The sequence below is a fragment of the Hemitrygon akajei genome, chromosome 19, assembly GCF_048418815.1.
Source record: "Hemitrygon akajei chromosome 19, sHemAka1.3, whole genome shotgun sequence".
NCBI classification, from domain to species: domain Eukaryota; kingdom Metazoa; phylum Chordata; class Chondrichthyes; order Myliobatiformes; family Dasyatidae; genus Hemitrygon; species Hemitrygon akajei.
In genome coordinates, this window is record NC_133142.1 from 5,440,698 (window position 1) to 5,458,400 (window position 17,703).

The 17,703-nt window shown below is 42.3% G+C and overlaps 1 protein-coding gene across 2 annotated transcripts in view; it reads left to right on the forward strand.

Annotated features, from left to right (window-relative positions):
- The first annotated feature begins 6,880 nt into the window (after positions 1-6,880).
- The window catches only part of tpra1 (transmembrane protein, adipocyte asscociated 1), a 52,672-nt gene continuing 41,849 nt past the window's right edge, over positions 6,881-17,703 (forward strand). Inside the window, exon 1 of one of the 2 annotated variants that reach the window (XM_073072018.1) lies at positions 6,881-7,106. The gene's annotated coding sequence lies outside the window, so the exon portion shown is untranslated. The remainder of the gene's footprint in view (positions 7,107-17,703) is intronic. The other variant, XM_073072017.1, reaches the window with a different exon arrangement.

Genomic DNA, 17,703 nt, shown 5'->3' on the forward strand with positions numbered 1-17,703 from the left:
TTACATATCGCAATGCAGCACACTCCACTTACTTACAAAGTAAAATCAAGTGGGATAGGCAACAACAGGGCTTCATTTCCAGGTGAGCTCAATGCCTTCTACATTCATTTTGACCTTCAAAACATGGAGGAATCATCATGAACTCCCACAGACCCCCGATGATCCTGTGATTCCAGACTCTGAGGCCAATGTGTGAGCAGCCTTCAGGAGGGTGAACCCACAAAAAGCATCCGGCCCAGATGGGGTACCTAGCCAAGTACTAAAGACCTGTGCTGATCAACTGGCTGGAGTTTTCACCAATATCTTTAATCTCTTGCTACAAGCGACTGATGTACCCACCTGCTTTAATAAGGCTTCACTTAAACTAGTGCTTAAGAAGAACGTGGTAACCTGCCTCAATGTCCAGTAGCATTTACATCCACAGTGATGAAATGTTTTGAGAGGTTGGTGACGAAACATATCAACTCCTGCCTGACAAGAGGCTTGGATCTGCTTAATTTGCCTACCTGTGCAACAGGTCCAGCAGGATGTCATCTCATTGGCTCTACACTCAACCCTGGAAAGCTGGACAGCAAAGATGCATACATCAGGATGCTCCTTATCAATGACAGCTTTGCATTCAATATCATCGTCCCTTAAAAATAATCAATAAGCTTCATGACTTTGGCCCCAACACCCCCTATGCAATTGGATCCTCGATCTCCTCACTTGCAGACCCCAGTCAGGTTGGAATGACAACAACATCTCCAATAGTACTGGTGCATCTCAAGCCCCTGGCTCTACTTGCTTTACACTTATGACTCTGTGGCTAAGCGCATAGCAGAGGGGATAACTTCACCCCACTCAACCTCACCATAACCTATGGCCTCACTTTCAAGGACTCTTCATCTCATGTTCTCAATATTTATTGTTTATTTATTTATTTTCCATTTAAAGACGTTGGTGTTTCCATACCAGGCCATGATGCAGCCAGTCAATATATTCTCCAACACACACCTATAGAAGTTTGTCAAAGTTTTAGATGTCATGCTGAATCTTTGCAAAATCCTAAGGAAGTAGAGATCCTCCCGTGCTTTCTTCATAATTGCACTTACATGCTGGACCCAGGACAGGTCCTCTGAAAAGATAACTCCAAGGAATTTAAATTTGCTGATTCTCTCCACCTCTGATCCTCTGAGGAAGACTGGTTTGAGGACCTCTGGTTTCCTTGTCCTGAAAGCAATAATCAACTCCTTGGTCTTGCTGACACTGAGTAAGAGGTTGTTGTTGTGGTACCACTCAGCCAGATTTTCAAACTCCCTCCTTTATGGTGTTGTCAGCAAACTTGAATATGGCATTGGAGCAGTGCTTAGCCACACAGTCTTAAGTGTAAAGCGAGTAATAAATTTACTTTGAACTTTGAACCAATAGCTCACCAGCCATATTGTTCCTGTGTCATTGCTTGCATTCACGCATGGATCTCCTCAAACCCAACCTCAGAAGAAGTATGTAGGACAAACAGCTGAGAAAAATTGACGGCTCCTCAAACAAGGACGTCCAGTGTTTCACTGCTGGACAAGCAGTTCTGGCAAGGGATACAGAGGTAATCAAAAATGGGTACTTGGAAACTTTAAGGACAGAACTGGACCACTCTCCTACACAGTGGAGATTGTGTGTGATGTCACCTGGAGATGACACAATAATCAGTTGAGGAGAACAGAGTCAATTGTTAGAGACAAAAGGTCCCTAGAGCGTCAGAACCACTTCCTGTAGTCCCAGAGTCAACTCCTACAAACACCGCGGAGGAGGCCCCAGAACCTGATATTGTTTCATACACACAGTATACTATATAAATATAACTACACGACACGAGAGAGCAATATGTTACATATTCAAGTTGAGATGCTTTCTACAAATGTTTGTATATTGAGTTGGAATTTATAGCTCAGCAGGGAGGAATGTATTTAATATTTCAGTACTATATGAATAATATTGTAAATATTATTTGATTAAACCTTCACTGTTTAAATAGCTCATTATGGGTTACTGTATATGTAAAAGTACGTGAATGGCATACGTCATTCCGCCACCACACCATATGTGCATGCCTCACTAAAGTAAAATGAACAAAACGTATACAAGTTATCCCTACCTCCTTGTTTTTCGTCCAATAGTTTTATGATTTTGAGATACAGTCATGTGTGATCTACATTACTGGGCAGGAGTGCACAGATCTGGGCTCTCTGTGTGAACCAGAAGGGAAGTCGTAGACCTGATGCAAATTGCACACTTTCCTTTCACACTGAATTCCACAACTCAAAAACAAAATGTAGTCAACATTTTTTAAAAAATCTACAGGTTCTGGATATCTAAAATTGAGAAGGAAGTGGTAGAAGTTCTCAGTGGTCAGGGAGAGAGGAAGTGAGAGAGGGAGGGCAGGGGAAACAGAGAAGGAGGGGAAGGGAAAGGGTGGAGGAGTGGGTGAGAGAGGAAGAGAGGGGGAGGAGGGAGGGGTAAGGAGTGGGAGGGAGAGAGAGAGAAAACATTTCTGTGCAAAAACCTTTGTCAGAACTGGGAAAGAGAGAACAATCTAATTTCAGTAGCAGAAGGTGGGGGAGGAATTATTGGGTTAAACAGAGTATTCATTCTGTCTTCTTCCCCATTCTTTTCCAGTCTGGTGAAAGGTTTTGGCCTGAAATGTCAACTCAAAGATGTTGCCTGACCTGCCGAGTTCCCCTTGCATTTTGTGTGTGTTGTTCAAGATTTCCAGCATCTGCAGAATCTCGTGTGGTGTAATACCTCTCCCTCTTTTCTATTACTACAGATGAAGTTACTTATCTGTTTCCTAATTCTGACAGAGTTCCAACATTGCCAAGTGCCAGGATACAAGGTTTATGGATAATGGCAGGTACTCTAGTAGGATGTGTCAAATGATGATCTACAAAGATCTTTGCTGGAACTGCTGAGCAGATTTCACCCGATTTATAAGTGACTGAGATGATGTTACCAAGTTTATCGATAAGAGATAGAGAGAAAGTGGGGCAGTTCTTGTCAATAGTGTAAAGGGTTTTTTTTTAAAAAGATTAGCTTTATTTGTTACATGTAGATTGAAGCATACAGTGAAACACATTGTTTGCCTCAGCAACTAACAGTACAAGGATTGGTGGCTTGGGTTGACTGCTTGGTTGTAGGGTTGTTTGAGTAGAAGGTACAAGAGCCTCAGGACTTGAACCACCAGGTTCCAGAACAGTTGCTACCCCTCAACCATCAGGCTCTTGAACAAAAGGGGATAACTTCACTCATTTGCCCATTGATTGAGATGTTCACACAACCAAGATCTCAGCTTACTGATTCTTTATCTTGTTATTTCAGGTTCTCATTATTTATTGCTATTCATTTACATTTGCATAGTTTGTTGTCTTCTGAACTTTCATTGATCCTGTTATATTTACTATTCTGTAGCTTTGCTGAGTGTGCCTGCAGGAAAGTGAATCTGTGGGTTGCATATGTATGGTGACATATATGTACTCTAATAATAAAATTTACTTTGACGAGGTTGTAAACATTTTGTCACCAGTCATGGTGACATCATCAGTGTGCAATTGAGTGTTGTTTCTGCAGAGTGCTTGAGTTTAAATTGGTCCGACTCATCGTTCTGATTAGTTGGCTGTTGTGCTGGCCGCTATTCCTCGCTGGGTCCCGGCCAACCGGATACTTGAACAGTACAAGGATGTTTCCAGTGCCAACACAGCAATGCCCACAACGCACTAACCCTAACCCGTATGTTTTTGGACTATGAGAGGAAACTGGAGCACCTGGAGGAAACCCACTTGGTCACAGGGAGAACGTACAATCTCCTTACTGGCAGCGATGGAAATTGTATCCCGATCAACAATTGCAGACAATAAATTACAAAGAGATATCAATCTGTTGGGTAAATTAACAAAATTGTGGCAAATAGATTTAAGCCCAAGCAAAAGTAAGGTCACTCAGTCTGAACTGGAAAATCAGCAGCAAGTGGTGAAAAGGTGCGGAGCAAACAGGGCCGGGATTCTAGGATAGAGATTAGTAAAAATACCAGGGACAGAAAATGATACAAAAGGGGCCAAATGGGGAACTAGCTATACATAAAGGACAAGTGTACTCTCGATGCATATAATATCACGAGAAGTGTGGATCTTGAGAAATAGGAGATTTAAAAAGTGGACCCTGTTGGGAGTTTATATTGGGTTATAAATTGATCATGTAATTATGCAATTTGCAAGAGCCAATAAAAAGAAGTTTGGTTTAAATGGAGTGGCCATTGCATAGATATTGTCACTCACCTCAACCTGAAATGAGCTTCCTGTAGAAGTAGTAGAGGCCAGTTCAGTTGTGTCATTTAAGGTAAAATTGGATAGGTATATGGACAGGAAAGGAGTGGAGGGTTATGGGCTGAGTGCGGGTAGGTGGGACTAGGTGAGATTAAGAGTTCGGCATGGACTAGGAGGGCCGGAATGGCCTGTTTCCGTGCTGTGATTGTTATATGGTTATATGGATGAAGATGACGGAGGAGGTGTAAATGCAAGAGTGGCTTCTCATACGTTTACAACAGTAAGTGCCAGGGGCAGATAACCTATTTTCTCACTTCTTCCCCATTCTGTGGGGCAGTAGATATAAAAGCAGGGGCTCTACTGGGTGTGCTGGAGTTGTACTGGGTTGGGAGATGGCCCCTCTCGTCAGAGCTGCCTTCTGGTGCTCGCTCGGTTCTGCACTCCAGTGTTTGCTCAGTGCAAGACAAGATAGACTAGCACAATCCACAGTCACGCTACTCAGAGACTTGGCTAGATTATTATTTTTCTTTGTAACTGTATGCTTTTCTGAAATTGCAGTCATACGTACGATTTGTGCGATGTGCTATTTGTTGTGTGCTGTTGGTAATGTGTCCTTCACCTTGGCCCCAGAAGATGTTATTTTGTTTGGCTATATTTATGTTTGGTTGAATGATAATTGAACATGAAAATCCTGAAAGCACACACCACCACGCTCAAGGACAGCTTCTATAGTGCTGTTACAAGACTCTTGAATGGATTCCTGACCTGTACCTTGTTATGGCTTCACACGTTATTGCCTGCCTGCACTGCACTTTCCTTGTACTACCAAATTAACTTGTAATTTCCTTGTAACTTTTATTCTGCATTCTGTTACTGATTCTTCTTGTACTACCTCAGTGTATCGACATGATGGAAAGAGCTATCTAACTGTACCTTGGTACCTGAGACAATAATAAAGCAATTTACAAGTTTATATCATATTTCAAAGTATCTGGTCATCAATGCTCCCTCTAACTTGTAATGACCAGTGTGCACAAAAACCTTGTGCTGTGCAATTTTTTGCTCAGTGACAACAATATGTGCGCACTGAATTTTATATATAGAGGTATTCATTTTAACAGCTAGCAAAACACTGTCAACAAGAACTTTGTTCTCCTCTGGGTTTGATCATTTTTGCTCTCATTCATCTGCACTCTCACAAAACATACATAGCAGGCCAGTAGAGGGTAATGAAGGATTTTCTTGCCAGTGCTTTTGCACACTTGTGATTTGCTTGCTGAATGACGCTGTACAAAGTCAAGTTTCCAAATGTCACTCCACCTCTTCTCTCTTACAAATTCTCCAGCAACTTTTGCATCACAATAACACACACAGATGCACCAGTTTCTGTATGTACGTAAATATTTCTCATAGCTGCATGTTCCTGATCCCATGAGCTTTCCGTGTAGCAGTTTCTACTGTTTCATAAAGGTATTCTGTCTTAAATGAATTAGCAGTGCTTTTGTGTTTCATGTGCTGTGCTTCTCTGGAATTTGACATAGTGAATAGTATACAGTAGAAGTAAACTAGTATAAGTAAACATAGTTTTAGAACTATGATTTGCAGACAAGTCATTGCAAACTCCACATTGCTAACACTGTCCATGTCAGAAAGCTGAAAAGGAAATGTGATTGTGTACGATCACGAAATATTCTTAACGTGCCAATGAGGTAGAAGGTGACAACTTTTTGGGTGCAGTTTAAATTCGTTTGTGTGCTAGTTGCAAAATATGTGTGCATGTGTGCACACCTTAGAGGGAACATTGCTGGCCATTAGCATTTTCCACTTTTTGGGTTGTATTTCAAGCCCTGGGAAACCCAGCCTCCTACAGTTAAGCATATTGAAACGTTAAATCAAAGTAGGCCTTATTAAACATTTACATTTTCAGCTGAACAGCTTTGATTTACTTTTTGACCATCGTCCTCGCCTCCTTTTAAGTCCCAGACATTTTGAAGCACAGTGATACTGTCCCCAATTATGCACATCTATACTCACTTCATTCCACAGATATGCAGATGAGAGCATTCTGACAAGTTGCATCACTGCTTGGTGCAGGAATTGCACTGCGCCAGACAGGAAGCCTCTAGAACGGATAATCAAACCTGCCCAATGCAACACCGGTAGCAGCCTATCCACCATTCTGGGCATATACACAGAAAAGTGTTGAACAAGGGCCAGTAACACCATGAAGGATTTCATCCACCCTGCTCATGGACTGTTGGTCCCATTCCCATCAAGGCGGAAGCTACTTAGCGTCCACGTCAGGACCACCAGACTCAAAATCAGTTACTTCCCCAAGCAGTAAAGCTGACTCCACTCACTAACCCACCCCACACAACTACTGTACAACTTTACAAACCTGACCGTCCCGGTGGGCCCATGTTCTCTGCCTGCTTCTGCCCATTAAACTTGTGTCCTCCATTCTATCACCTTGGTTCAGTGCCTTCCCACCTACATCTGTAGCAGTTCTCATGCTCTCGATCTCCTCTGTGTGTGTGTGTGTGTGTGTGTGTGTGTTTCTCCTCCTAATTGTGATTTGCGCACTTTGGAGACAGTCCCGAAGGTTCGGACAGTGTGGAGGAAGTGGCGGTCCCGCAGGAAACTGTGCGGAGTTTATGTTGGAAGGAGGCTTCAGTCAGGTGATTTGCTGACCCAGTACAAGTCCACAATGCAGCCAGAGAGAGAGAGGGCGACAGACAGGCAGACATGATCTGCCTGAGATGCGGGAAGGAGCCGCTAATCTAACTTTCACATTCCCGGATAAGGTCGCCATCTGTAAGTAGCCATCCGATTCGCGCCGATCATGTTCGATTGAGACTGACAGCAGTTGACACATTGCCCCGTTGCAGCAGTGGATCTGTTACTGATCGGAACCCTCCCCTTTCACTTCAGATTAACCGGATTTTATTTTCATGGTGATTATTGGATTCGTCTCCTTTTTCAGCACCTGGGGGCCAAATTGTTTTGTTTTTGAAAGAAGCGCAGTGATTTTGAGGTTAAGAGGAGGGATTTCGGCCTAGAAAGTAAATCGAAAGCGAAATAAAATCCGATCGACACGAATGGGGAGGGGGATGTACAGTTTTTGCAACGCTGTTTATGCTGCCTTTTAGTGAAAGTTGAGTTTTGTCCGTGAAAATTGAAAAGGCGAGTCCTGTGTGCCGAAGTGAGCAGCCTATTGTTTCCACGATATAGCGATATTTATGCAGAAACACGCAGGATTATTATGACAAGACAGTGTCAGGTACATCGCCAGTGTTCAATGTGATATTCTGTTTTAAATACCAGCTGTACTGAACTTTACAGTCTAGAGGTTCTAAGGTAGCGAGTCCTCGTTTGTGTACATAGTACATAGGCCCTTCGGCCCGCCATGTTGTTGACATCCGTGAGGCCGTGTTAAACTAATCCCATGTGCCGCAGTCGATCATAATCCGTCTATTCCTCGACCTTTTGTGCACTTATCTGAAACATTGCTATCACGTCTGTAACCACTTCACTCGATAGTGTATACAGTATAGGGAAACCGTCACTCTTTGGGTAACAAAAAAGCCTCTCAAATTTCCTTCAAACTCGCCCTCACCTTAGAACTTCACCTTGTAATATTTAATATTTTCACTCTGAGAGAAAAACAAAAAGAATCTTGTTTTTAATCTATGATTAAATGCCTTGGGATTCTCTTTCACTCTATTCGCCTAGGATATTTCACAACCCCATTTAGCGTTTCGCTTTCTATATAGTCAAAAAGTCCCTGGTCTGATTTAGGTTTCCTACATCTTGCATATGCATGTGTTTTTTTCTTTACCTTTTTTAGCAACTGGCCTTTAAAAGACTCCCACACATCGATGTGGATTTTCCCCTGTCAGGTAGGGTAAAAACATATATAACAGATTGTACTCTCATCAAAATCCCGGACACTAAGAGAGTCCTGACAATATTGGGGAAGCTAATTCACCTACCGTAAGACAGAGGAGTAAAATTAGGTCATTCGGCCCATCGAGTCCGCTCTGCCGTTTCATCATGGCTGATCCATTTTCCCTCTCAGCCCCAATCTCCTGCCTTCTCCCCGTATCCCTTCATACCCTGATAAATCAAGAATCTGTCAGCTTCTGCTTTAAATGACCTGGCCTCCACAGCTGCCTGTGACAACGAATTCCACAGATTCACCACCCTCTGGCTAAAGAAATTCCTCCTCATCTCTGTTCTAAAGGACGCCCTCTTTTCTGAGGCTGTGTCCTACCATAGGAAACATCCTCTCAACATCCACTCTTTTGAGGCCTTTCAACATTTGATAGGTTTCAATGAACCTGCCTCCCCCCCCCAGTTCTTCTGAATTCCAGAGAGTACAGACCCAGAGACATCAGACATTCCTCATATGATGATCCTTTCAATTTTGAAATCATTTTCGTGAACCTCCTTTGAACCCTCTGCAATGTCAGCGCATCCTTCCTTGGATAAAGGGCCCATCTTTACTTGTGCCCTTAGCTTCCAGTGGAGCATGGGCTTTCGAGACCTCCCATCTCCATCATCCTCTGAAGTTGATAGTATGACTGGAGTTCATCAACGTTCCTGTTATCCATTGTATCCACTTCACCAGAGCTCTGTTGGCTAGCCTTATCCACTTCCACCTCTCACGACGGAGTTGGACTTTCAGAGGCTGATAAGAAGCCCAAAACTTCTCACAATATTCCAAGTGAGGCCTCACCAGTGGCTTATATATGCATTATAATAATCTTTTGATTTTACATCCTTCTATGATTTGCCTGCATATCACTTCCTTGATCTCCCATTGGGTATTGTGAAGCTTATTTCATCATAATTTCATATTTATTATTCATTGTTTAAAAATTTGGCTTCAACCTCCCCCAAACTAGTTCCCCCAGTTTATGCCTTACCCCAGGTTTGGCGCAGTTTTGTCTTTATCTATCACCATCAAAGATAAGATTAATGTTATTTCAAAAGTTCAAAGTAAATTCATTATCAAAGTACATATATTCCACCATATACAACCCTGAGATTCATTTTCTTGTGGGCTTACTCAGTAAATCCAAGAAACATAATAGAATCAATGAAAGAATGCACTTACTGGAATGGACAGTAACCAATGTGCAAAAGGCAATAAGCTGTACAAATACAAAATTTAACAATTAAATAAATAAACATTAAGTATCAAGAAACATGAAATGAAGAGTCCTTGAAAGTGAGGGCGTAGATTCTGGGAATAGTTTAGTGATGAGGTGAGTGAAGTTATCCCCACTGGTTCAAGAGTCTGATGATTGAGGGGTAATACCTGTTACTGAACCTGATGGTGAGGGTCCTAAGGCTCCTGTATCTTTTTCTGATGGCAGCAATGAGAAGAGAGCATCTCCATGTGGTGGTGTTCCCTGCAACAGTGCTCCATGTTGATGTGCTCAATGGTGGGGAGGGCTTTGCCCCTGATGGCCTGGGCTGAATACACTACTTTTGGTAGTAGTTTCCTTTCCAGTGTTTTCATACCAGGCCAGTCAATATGCTTCCCACCATTCATCCATACACGTTTGTCAAACTTTTAAATGTCGTGCCAAATCTTCACAAGCCTCTAAGGAAGTAGAGGCACTACTGTGCTTTCTTCATAATTGCACTTACAGTGGCAAGAAAAAGTTTGTAAACCCTTAGCAATTTCCTGGTTTCCTGCATTAATTACTCATAAAATGTGGTCTGATCATCATCTCAGTCACAATAATAGACAAACACAATCTACCTAAACTTAGAGCACACAAACATTTGTACTTCTTCTCGCCAATACTGAGTACACCATTTAAACAATCACAGATCCTCAGAGATATTCACACCCAGGGACTGGAAATTACTCACTTCTCTAACTACTCCGAGCTAATTCTATGACCTACAGACTCACTTTCAAGGATGCTTTACAATTCATGTTCACAGAATTACATTTTTATTTGCTCAGTTTGTCCTCTTTTGCACATTACTGATTACGGGTTACTGATTGTGGATGATCAGCCATGATCACATTGAATGGCAGAGCTGGCTCGAAGGGCCGAATGGCCTACTCCTGCACCTACTGTCTATTGGTTGTTTGTCAGTCTTTGTCTGTTTATGCATCATTATTGTGTGTCATGTCTACCACCCTCTGAGTGAAGAAGTTCCCCCTTAGGTTCTCCTTAAATATTTCACCTCTCACTCTTAACCCAGGGTGGTGGGTGGAGGTGCGTCTCTTCCAAAGGAGGTGTAAGGAGTTCCTTCCCTCTGCTAGTCTGCAGGTCACCCTTGGGCAAGGTGTAGCGCCTGCTTAGCCTCCCGATCAGGGTCATGTGAAGCCATGGGACCAGGTGGTGGATGGTTGTATGAGTAGCTGGTGTATATCATGTTCTGGTTATGCACCCACTGACACCAGGCAGACAATCTCTGAAGAGTATTGATAATGGCTGGGTTCACCCATCTTGCAAAGACATTGCCCAGAAGAAGGCAATGGCAAACTGCTTCTATAGAAAAATTTGCCAAGGACAATTCTGGTCAAAGTCCATGATCAACTACGTCATGCAACACGTCACATAATGAATATTTACCCTTAACATATGACCTCTAGTTCTAGTCTTGCTCATGCATGCCAGCTTGGTATGATAACTGCTCTGCATCCGACTGCAAGAAACTGCAGGGAGTTGTGGGCACAGCTGAACACATCACAGGAACTGGCCTCCCCTCTATGGACTCTGTCTACGCTTCTTGCTGCATCAATAAGGGAGCTGGTGTAATCAAAGACTCCACCCACATTCTTTCTTCCCCCACTGCCCAATCAGACAGAACATACAAAAGCCTGAAAGCACGTACCACCAGGCGAAAGGACAGCTTCTATCCCGCTGTTATCAGACCATTGAACAAGTCCCTGTTATGATAAGGTGGACTTTGGAACTCCACCTCATTATGACCTTGCATCTCATTGTCTACCTGCTCTGCACTTCCTCTGTAATAGTAACACTTCATTCTGTTGTTTTACCTTCTGTAATGAATTGATATCTATGAACAAAGTTCAAAGTAAATTTCTACGCTGTACCATGCTTAGAGCAGTTTTTAAATAGCGTCAGTTGCATGTGATAGTGTTCAAAGACAGTGATTTTTCTCACCGACACTTGGCAAGAGATAGGCAGTAAGACAATTCAGAACTGTTTTGCTCACTGCGGTGTTAAGCATTCAGGCTTGGAAATGCCAGAAACAGCCAGGAGTGAAAACGAAATGATTTCACTCCTTCAGCAAGTTAGGAGCCATGAAGAATTTCAAAGGCCAAAGTAAATTTATTATCAAAGTACATATATGTCACCATATACAACCCTGAAATTTGTTTTGTTGCTGGCATACTCGGTAATTCCAAAAACTGTAATAGAATCAATGAAAGACCTCAGCCAACCGGCAGCGTGCAAAAGATAAAAAACCTTGCAAATACAAAATAAAAAAATAAATAAGCAATAAATATCAGGAACATGAGATGAAGAGTCCTTGAAAATGGGTCCATAGGTTGTGAGAACAGTTCAGAGATGGGGCAAGTGAAGTTGAGTGAGGTTATCTCCACTGGTTCAAGAGCCTGATGGTTGAAGAGTAATAGCTCTTCCTGAACCTGGTGGTGTGAGTCCTGAGGCTCCTGTACCTTTTTCCATATGAACAATATGCAAGACGCAGGTGAGGATAATAAACCAATTTACCAAATTAAGTATGGTCAGGTATAACTAAAAATCTGCTCCAGCTTTTGCACAGAGAATATTCTTGTCATTTTCTGTTTGTTTTAATTAAATTGCATTTTTTTACATGGTGGATTATTATAATCTGGAATAAACATCCTGAAAGATTGAAGGAAAGAGTTTCACTCACAATGTTAAAAAATAAGTGAGTGCGCTGGGAAAGGAGCAGGGAGTTGAAAGCCACAGAGGGTTGTAAACTCAGCCAGCTCCATCATGGACACTAGCCTCCCCAGTATTGAGGACATTTTCAAAAGGCGTTGCTTCAGAAAGGACCCCCATCACCCAGGACATACCCTCTTCCCATAACTATGATCAGGGATGAGGTAACGATCCTGAAGACCCACATTCAAAGACTCAGGAACAGCTTCTTCCCCTCTGCCATCAGATTTCTGAATGGGCAATGAATGCTACCATACTATTTTGGTCTTTTTTTTGTCTTACTTATTCAATTTAATTTTTATTTATATTTCTTATTGAAATTTACAGTTTTTAAATTATGTATTGCAATGTACTGCTGCCACAAAACAACAAATTTCACGACATACGTTAGTGATACTAAACCTGATTCTGATTCTGAGGCTTGGACTAATTGGATGGTTTGTTGAAAGAGATGTCAGATGCACAGTGCACTGTCTGCATGATGTTTCCCTCTGTTGTGTGATTCTCTTTCACTCTGGCGTTCTCTCACACCAGCGAACAGCTGCACTTCCTTTCTTTGTTAAAATTGGACCAGCTGAAAAGCTAGTCATTAATGCCATCCGGGGTGGTAAAAATGAACAAAAGCGAGGGCTTAAAAATAGGTCTGCAGACATTTGATTTATACAGCTTGTGATTTATGATTCAGCGGACAATGTCAGCTTTTCCTTGGTCGTGCCTTTGACTCCTGATCCAAGGCTGAGTTGCTTAGCACTTGTTTGGCACTCTGTCTGACCTCAGATGCAGGAATGTCCATTTAAGTAGCAGATTCTATACCTTCAGGACATCCAAGAACACTGTGCAACATTAGGACAAGGACTCTTAGGATGGGATTAGGCCATAAGACTGCTGAACTCTCTGTCACTACCCAGGTCTCATTGCGTATGAAGCACCAGTAGCATTATACTGTTCACTTTTTAACTTGTGTCATAAATGCAACTTATGCTAAATGTTATTCATCTGGAATATATTTAGTTATTTGTGGTAATAATGCTTTGTGTTGTGTGTGAGTTATAAGTACTGTGTTGTGCACCTTGGTCTGGAGAAACATTGTTTTGTTTGGTGGCATGCATATATTACATAATGTGGAGTGTCTTTTCCACTTTCAAAACTCTCCTGCACAGGTTTCCTGTCATTGTCAGGCACGACGGACAACCACCAGACGTGTGTATGGTTGAGTGACAATAAACTTGAGCCTGAACAAACCTTGTACCATGGGAGATGCTGACAAAGTAGCCTGGCCGAGTAGACAGTGCACTCTGCAGCCACCGTGCGCCAGTGGTGGGGGAAATGAACGTTTCGAGAGGTGGATGTGGTGCCGGGCGAGCAGGCTGCTTTATCCTGGATGGTGTTGTATTTTCTGAGTGTATTGGAGTTGCACTGCTTTTAGGGAAGAACTCTCCCAAGGAAGGTACCCTTGAGAAAAATCTCATCATTAGAACACACACAGTAGGAGTGAGGAACTGGGAAAACGTCAGGTCTGTCCTATCCTGGGCTCAACGTATTGATGCAATTACGACAAAGAAATGACTGCGCCTATATTCCATTAGGAGTTTGAGGAGATTTTGTTTGTCACCAAAGACTCCAGCAAATTTCTACAGATGTATCAAGGAGAGCATTCTAACCAGTTGCATCACCACCTGGTATCACCCCCCCTTTGATATGACACACCAAATCATCGCTGATGCAGCCAATTGGTTTTAGAAGTCACATAATTAGTTAACTGGGGATCGCCTGTGTGCAGTCACGTTGTTTCAATTGATTGTAGTAAAACTACACCAGTATCTGGAAGGACCAACTGCTGGTGAGTCCGTATCCTGGCAAAAGTACACCATGAAGACAAAAGAACATTCCAAGCAACTCCACAGAAAAGTTATTTAAAAGTACATACAATTCAGGAGATGGATACAAGAACATTTCCAAGTGTCTTTCTGAATATCGCTTGGAGTACAGTTAAGTCAATTATCAAGAAATGGAAAGAATATGGCACAGCTGTAAATCTGCCCTAGAGTAGGCTGTCCTCAAAAACTGAGTGACCGTGCAAGAGGGGGTCTAGTGAGGGAGGACACCAATAGACCCATGACAACTCTGGAGGGGTTACAAGCTTCAGTGGCTGAGATGGGAGAGACCGTGCATACAACTGTTGCCCGGGTGCTTCACCAGGCACAGCTTTTTGGGAGAGTGATAAAGAGAAAGAAAACTCACATGAAATCTCGGCGAGTGTTTGCCAGAAGGCATGTGGGAGACTCTGAAGTCAGCTGGAAGAAGGTTCTATGGTCTGATGAAATTAAAATTGAGCTTTGTGGGCATCAGACTAAACGCTATGTTTAGCGTAAGCCAGATACCGCACATCATCAAATACATACCATCCCTACCCTGAAGCATGGTGGTGGGTGCATCATGCTGTGGGGGATGCTTCACTGCAGCAGGCCCTGGAAGGCTTGTGAAGGTAGAGGGTAAAATGAATGCAGCAAGATACAGGAAAATCCTGGAGGAAAATGTAGTAAAATGGATTCAACAGTGGTTGGATGGGAGATGCCAGAGAGTAGTGGTGGATAATGTTTGTCAGGTTGGAGGCCGGTGACTAGTGGTGTGTCTCAGGAATCTGTACTGGGTCCAATGTTGTTGGTCATATACATTAATGATCTGGATGATGGGGTGGTAAATTGGTTTAGTAAGTATGCAGATGATACTAAGGTAGGTGGCGTTGTGGATAATGAAGTAGGTTTTCAAAGCTTGCAGAGAGATTTAGGCCAGTTAGAAGAGTGGGCTGAACAATGGCAGATGGAGTTTAATGCTGATAAGTGTGAGGTGATACATTTTGGTAGGAATAATCCAAATAGGACATACATGGTAAATGGTAGGGCATTGAAGAATGCAGTAGAACAGAGTGATCTAGGAATAATGGTGCATAGTTCCCTGAAGGTGGAATCTCATGTGGATAGGGTGTTGAAGAAAGCTTTTGGTATAAATCAGAGCATTGAGTATAGGAGTTGGGATGTAATGTTAAAATTGTACAAGGCATTGGTAAGGCTGAATTTGGAGTATTGTGTACAGTTCTGGTCACTGAATTATAGGAAAGATATCAAAAAAATAGAGAGAGTACAGAGAAGATTTACTAGAATGTTACCTGGGTTTCAGCACCTAAGTTACAGGGAAAGGTTGAACAAGTTAGGTCTTTATTCTTTGGAGTGTAGAAGGTTGAAGGGGGACTTGATAGAGGTATTTAAAATTATGAGGGGGAATAGATAGAGTTGACGTGGATAGGCTTTTTCCATTGAGAGTAGGGGAGATTCAAACAAGAGGACATGAGTTGAGAGTTAGGGGGCAAAAGTTTAAGGGTAACACGAGGGGGAATTTCTTTACTCAGAGAGTGGTAGCTGTGTGGAACGAGCTTCCGGTAGAAGTGGTAGAGGCAGGTTCAGTATTGTCATTTAAAGTAAAATTGGATAGGTATATGGACAGGAAAGGAATGGAGGGTTATGGGCTGAGTGCGGGCCAGTGGGACTAGGTGAGAGTAAGCGTTCGGCACGGACTAGAAGGGCTGAGATGGCCTGTTTCCGTGCTGTAATTGTTATATGGTTATATGGTTATATAAAACTGGATGCAGTCTGAGAGAACTGCAACATGGGAGAAGATTTGTTTTCCATCAAGTCAGTAACCCCAAGCATAAAGCAAAAATTACACAGGAATGGCTTAAGAACAACATAGTTAATGTCCTGAAGCAGCCAAGTCAGAGTCCAGACCTCAATCCAATGGGAATTTGTGGCTGGACTTGAAAAGGGCTGTTCACTCACGATCCCCATGCAATCTGACAGAGATTGAGCAGTTCTGTAAAGAAGAATGGGGGAAAATTGTAGTTTTCAGACGTGCAAAGCTGATAGAGACCTATCCACACAGACTCAAGGATGTAATTGCTGCCAAATGTGCATCTACTAAATACTGACTTGAAGGGGTTGAATACTTACACAATCAACTATTTTGTGTTTTATATTTGTAATTAATTTAGAACACTTTGTAGAGATCTGTTTTCACTTTGACACAAAAGAGTCTTTTTCTGTTGATCAGTGTAAAAAAGAAACAAATTAAATCCACTGTGATTCAATGTTGGAAAAACAATAAAACATGAAAACTTTCGGGGGGGGGGAATGAATACTATCTATAGGCATGTATACATCAAAACATACATATGGTGAAATCTATCATTTCCATTAAAAACCAACAGATCTAAGGATGTGCTGGGGGCAGCCCACAAGTGTACCACACATTCCAGGGCCTGCACTGCATGCCCACGATGTTCAGCAGAACGCTAGCGCAGTTGTTAGCACAATGCTTTACGGTACCAGTGACCTGGGTTCAATTCCCACTGCTGCCTGTAAGGAGTTTGCAAGTTCTCCCTGTGACTGGATGGGTTTCCTCCAGGTGCTCCGGTTTCCTCCCACAGTCCAAAGACGTACTGCTGTGTAGGGTAATTGGTGTTGTAAATTGTTCTGTGATTAGCCTAGGATTAATCTGGGGGATTGCTGGGCCACAGCCTTGTGCCAACCTTTAAACAACTTCAAGATCAATCGAACTGTTCCAGCCATCACTGTCTGGTTTGGTGCAACATCCTCTCACAATAAAGTGGATTCCGGTTAATTGGGACACATCGGGATCAGTACATTTTGGCCAATTTAAGTGGCTGTTGCAATTAGCTGAAGTGTCATGAAAATAATTAAAAAGCCATTAAAAAGACAAACCATTTAACTGAGTAACAAATTGTGTATTTAAATGAAACATGGAATAAATTAGAATACCACCAAAGAGTATATTACATAGCAGCAGATTGAGACTATTCAACCCATCGAATCTGCTTTACTGTTCCATCATGGCTGATTTATTATCCCACTCAACCCCATCCTTCTGTCTTCTCCCTGTAACCTTTGACGCTCTTACTAATCAAGAAATTATATTTTTTGGTGGTTGGATTGTATTTTACCCCAGTGACATTCAGAGATTTTCTATTAATATCGCCCCTCAATTATTCCTGGGAAGGTGTTATTCATTGGTCATATGACTGATATTAAAATGACTGAAGTCAATAGAATAGTTAATGTGGAACAGTTGAGTGAACTCGAACCACGGCTGAATGTGCCACTATGCATCGGGAGCCTGCTTGCTTTTTTTTTCTCTGTTTCCGCTGAGCTGTTGAGGCAGAACTGCAGATCTGCTGTGGGGTGAGGCATCTGACCTTTATCTATGCTCCACGTCACCCTCGAGATTAGAAACAATCCTATAATTTCTGTTTCTGTTTCCAAGTGACGGCTTGGAGCTTTGCGGCTATTTTCAATAGGTTTCTATAGGTACATTTAATGTCAGAGAAATGTATACAATATACATCCTGAAATTCTTTTTCTTTGCAAACATCCATGAAAACAGAGGGGTGTCCCAAAGAGTGAATGACAGTTAAA